This window comes from Bison bison, unplaced genomic scaffold (assembly GCF_000754665.1).
Source record: "Bison bison bison isolate TAMUID 2011002044 unplaced genomic scaffold, Bison_UMD1.0 scf7180017864473, whole genome shotgun sequence".
Classification (NCBI taxonomy): Eukaryota; Metazoa; Chordata; class Mammalia; order Artiodactyla; family Bovidae; genus Bison; species Bison bison.
Genome location: NW_011495034.1, coordinates 1,322,331 through 1,326,843, shown reverse-complemented (window position 1 = coordinate 1,326,843; position 4,513 = coordinate 1,322,331).

Genomic DNA, 4,513 nt, shown 5'->3' with positions numbered 1-4,513 from the left:
GGAAACAGTGGAAACAGTGGCTGACTTTATTTTTCTGGGCTCCAAAATCACTGCGGATGGTGATTGCAGCCATGAAATTAAAAGATGCTTGCTCCTTGGAAGGAAAGTTATGACTAACCTAGACAGCATATTAAAAAGCAGAGACATTACTTTGTCATCAAAGGTCCATCTAGTCAAGGCTATGGTTTTTCCAGTAGTCATATATGGATGTGAGAGTTGGACTATAAAGAAAGCTGAGCACTGAAGAATTGATGCTTTTGAACTGTGGTGTTGGAGAAGACTCTTGAGACTCCCTTGGATTGCAAGGAGATCCCACCCATTCGTCCTCAAGGAAATCAGTCCTGAATATTCATTGGAAGGACTGGTGTTGAAGCTTAAGCTTCAATACTTTGGCCACCTGATGTGAAGAACTGACTCTTGGAAAAGACCCTGATGCTGGGAAAGATTGAGCATGGGAGGAAAGGGGGACGACAGAGGATGAGATGGTTGGATGGCATCAATGACTCAATGGACATGAGTTTGAGTAAACTCTGGGAGTTGGTGATGGACCGGGAGGCCCGGCATGCTTCAGTCCATGGGGTGCAAAGAGTCAGACATGACTGAGTGACTGAACTTAACTGAACATTTAAGTCAGTAGACTATAAGTAAAGTAGACTGGCCTTCATGATAACAATAAGAATGGGTCTTGTCCAATTAGTTGAAGGTCTTAAGAAAAAGACAGACTTATCCCAAGGGAGAGGGAATTCTGCCAACAAACTGCCTTCATATTTGAACTGAAACTCTAGCCTGGTCTCCAGTCTGCTGTCCTACTGCTATGATCTGAATGTTTGTGAACTCCTCAAATTCTTATATTGATATCTTAATCCCCAAAGATGAAGGTATTAGGAAGTGGGTACTTTGGGAGGTGCTTAACTCATGAGGGTGGAGCCCTTATGGATGGTGTTAGTGCCTTATAAAAGAAGCCCCACACAGAGATGTGGATGGACCTAGAGTCATCATACAGAGTGAAGTCAGAAGGAGAACAAATATCATATAATATCATTTATGTGTGGAATCTAGAAAAACGTTACAGCTGACTTTATTTGCAAAGCAGAAATAAAGACACAGACAGAACACAAACATGGATACCAAGGGGTGGGTAAGGGGATAGATGAATTGGGATATTGAGACTGATATACATGCACTATTGATCAGTTCAGTTCAGTTCAGTTCAGTCGCTCAGTCATGTCCGACTCTTTGCAACCCCATGAATCGTGGCACGCCAGGCCTCCCTGTCCATCACCGACTCCTGGAGTTCACTCAAACTCATATCCATCGAGTTAGTGATGCCATCCAGCCATCTCATCCTCTGTCGTCCCCTTCTCCTCCTGCCCCCAATTCCTCCCAGCATCAGAGTCTTTTCCAATGAGTCAACTCTTCACATGAAGTGGCCAAAGTACTGGAGTTTCAGCTTTAGCATCATTCCTTCCAAAGAAATCCCAGGGCTGATCTCCTTCAGAATGGACTGGTTGGATCTCCTTGCAGTCCAAGGGACTCTCAAGAGTCTTCTCCAACACAGTTCAAAAGCATCAATTCTTTGGCGCTCAGCTTTCTTCACAGTCCAACTCTCATATCCATACATGACTACTGGAAAAACCATACCCTTGACTAGATGGACCTTTGTGTGATACTATGTATAAAATAGATAACTAATGAGAACCTACTATATAGCACAGGGGACTCTACTTAACGCTCTGTGGTGACCTAAATGGGAAGAAAATGCAAAGAGGGCATATATGTATTTGTATACACGATTCACTTTGCTGTACAGCAGAAACTAACACAACATTGTAAAGCAACTATACTCCAATAAAAAATTAAAAAACAAAAGAAGCCCAACCCAGATTACTAGCCCTCTCTACTCTGTGAGGACACAGTAAGAAGATACCTGCTATGAACCAGGAAGAGGCCTTCATAAGAATACATCCACACTGGTACCTTAATCTTGGACTTCCCAGCCTCTAAAACCACAAGAAACACATTTCTGTTGTTTATTCATTACCTAGTATGTGACATTTTGTTACAGCAACTTAAATGAACTAAAATGCTTACTCTTCAGATGTTGGACATGCCAGCCTCCATAACTGCATGAGCAAATTTCTTAAAAATAGATCTCTCTTTCTCTATCCAGCCACCCCTCCCCACATTCTACTGATTCTACTTTCCTGGAGAACCCTAAAACAATAGGCAGTGGGAGCCAGTATAGAAAATTAGGAACAGGGACTTCCTTGGCAGTCCAGTAGCTAAGACCTCATGCTCTCAATGTAGGGGGCTTAAGCTTGACCGCTGGTTGGGGAACTAGATTCTACATGCTGCAAATAACACCCAGTGGAGCCAAATAAATAAATAAATATTTTAAAAAGAAAATATTATGGACAGACAAATAAACTTTTGAGGTAAGAATTAAAAAGTAAAGAAGCTCCAGGTGGCCATAATTTAACAGAAATAAAGTCACTGCAATTGAGGAAACTGAGGAGAGTACATTATTGGTTGGGCCATTGTTCAGAACCTATAACGTACAGACTAGAAAAGAGAAAATGGTAAGTTTGTGTGCTGAGACTGTGTTATGTGACTTGGAGAAGTTGACAGGGAAAATGGAGACAGATGGAAATCTAGACGATGTGACCTCACATACAAGAGGGATTTTCAGCGATGGTGATGGATCAGTGGTCTGCAAGGAGCTTGGTGATTTCAAAAAGATGCACATTTTAGGCAAATTGCCCTACCTGGCAACTCAGGCTGGTTGTGAGCCCTCATTTTCCATTCCTGAACTCATGTTGGGTGAAGTCTTGCAATTTTCAGCCGAGCGCTGACAGTCACTTCCGCCCAGGGAGCTCCTGTACAGGTTGGACGGTGCCTCAGACACAGGATTCTTGTATTTTAGTCTCAGAATTCCCTGACCCGGAGTGCACCTCTTCCCAATGACTCCCAGGCCCACAGTGGAGTGCGATTCCACACATCCTACAACAAGAGGTATATCATCAAGACCATCACGAGTGAAGATGTGGCCAAAATGCACAACATCCTGAAGAAATACCACCAGAGAGAAGAAATCCAGCTCCACCCACCAGAACACCGACACAAGCTTCCCTAACCAAGAAACCTTCCAAGCCACCTGTACAAACCCACACACAGCAAGGAAACTCCACAATAAAGAGAACTCCACAAACTGCCAGAATACAGAAAGGACACCCCAAACTCAGCAGTATAAACAAGATGAAGAGACAGAGGAATACCCAGCAGGTAGAGGAACAGGATAAATGCCCACCAAACCAAACAAAAGAGGAAGAGAATCTACCTGGTAGATTTTTTATCAGGGAATCTACCTGATAAAGAATTCTGAATAATGATAGTGAAAATGATCCAAAATCTTGAAATCAAAATGGAATCACAGATAAATAGCCTGGAGACAAGGATTGAGAAGATGCAAGAAAGGTTTAACAAGGACCTAGAAGAAATAAAAAAGAGTCAATATATAATGAATAATGCAATAAATGAGATCAAAAACACTCTGGAGGCAACAAATAGAATAACAGAGGCAGAAGATAAGATTAGTGAATTAGAAGATAGAATGGTAGAAATAAATGAATCAGAGAGGAAAAAAGAAAAACGAATTAAAAGAAATGAGAACAATCTCAGAGACCTCCAGGACAATATTAAATGCTACAACATTTGAATCATACGAGTCCCAGAAGAAGAAGACAAAAAGAATGATCATGAGAAAATACTTGAGGAGATAATAGTTGAAAACTTCCTTAAAATGGGGAAGGAAATAATCACTGAAGTCCAAGAAACCCAGAGAGTCCCAAACAGGATAAACCCAAGGTGAAACACCCCAAGACACATATTAATCAAATTAACAAAGATCAAACACAAAGAACAAATATTAAAAGCAGCAAGGGAAAAACAACAAATATCACACAAGGGAATTCCCATAAGGATAACAGCTGATCTTTCAATAGAAACTGGACCAAGAAGAAACAGAAAATCTTAACAGACCCATCACAAGCACGGAAATTGAAACTGTAATCAGAAATCTTCCAGCAAACAAAATCCCAGGTCCAGACAGCTTCACAGATGAATTCTACCAAAAATTTAGAGAAGAGCTAACATCTATCCTACTCAAACTCTTCCAGAAAATTGCAGAGGAAGGTAAACTTCCAAACTCGTTCTATGAGGCCACCATCACCCTAATACCAAAACCTGACAAAGATGCCACAAAAAAAGAAAACTACAGGCCATTATCACTGATGAACATAGATGCAAAATTCCTTAACAAAATTCTATCAATCAGAATCCAACAAGACATTAAAAAGATCATACGCCATGACCAAGTGGGCTTTATCGCAGGGATGCAAGGATTCTTCAATATCCGCAAATCAATCAATGTAATACACTACCCAGAGGGATGGTATGGGGACGGAGGAGGGAGGAGGGTTCAGGATGGGGTAAAAAAAAAAAAAAAAATTGAAAA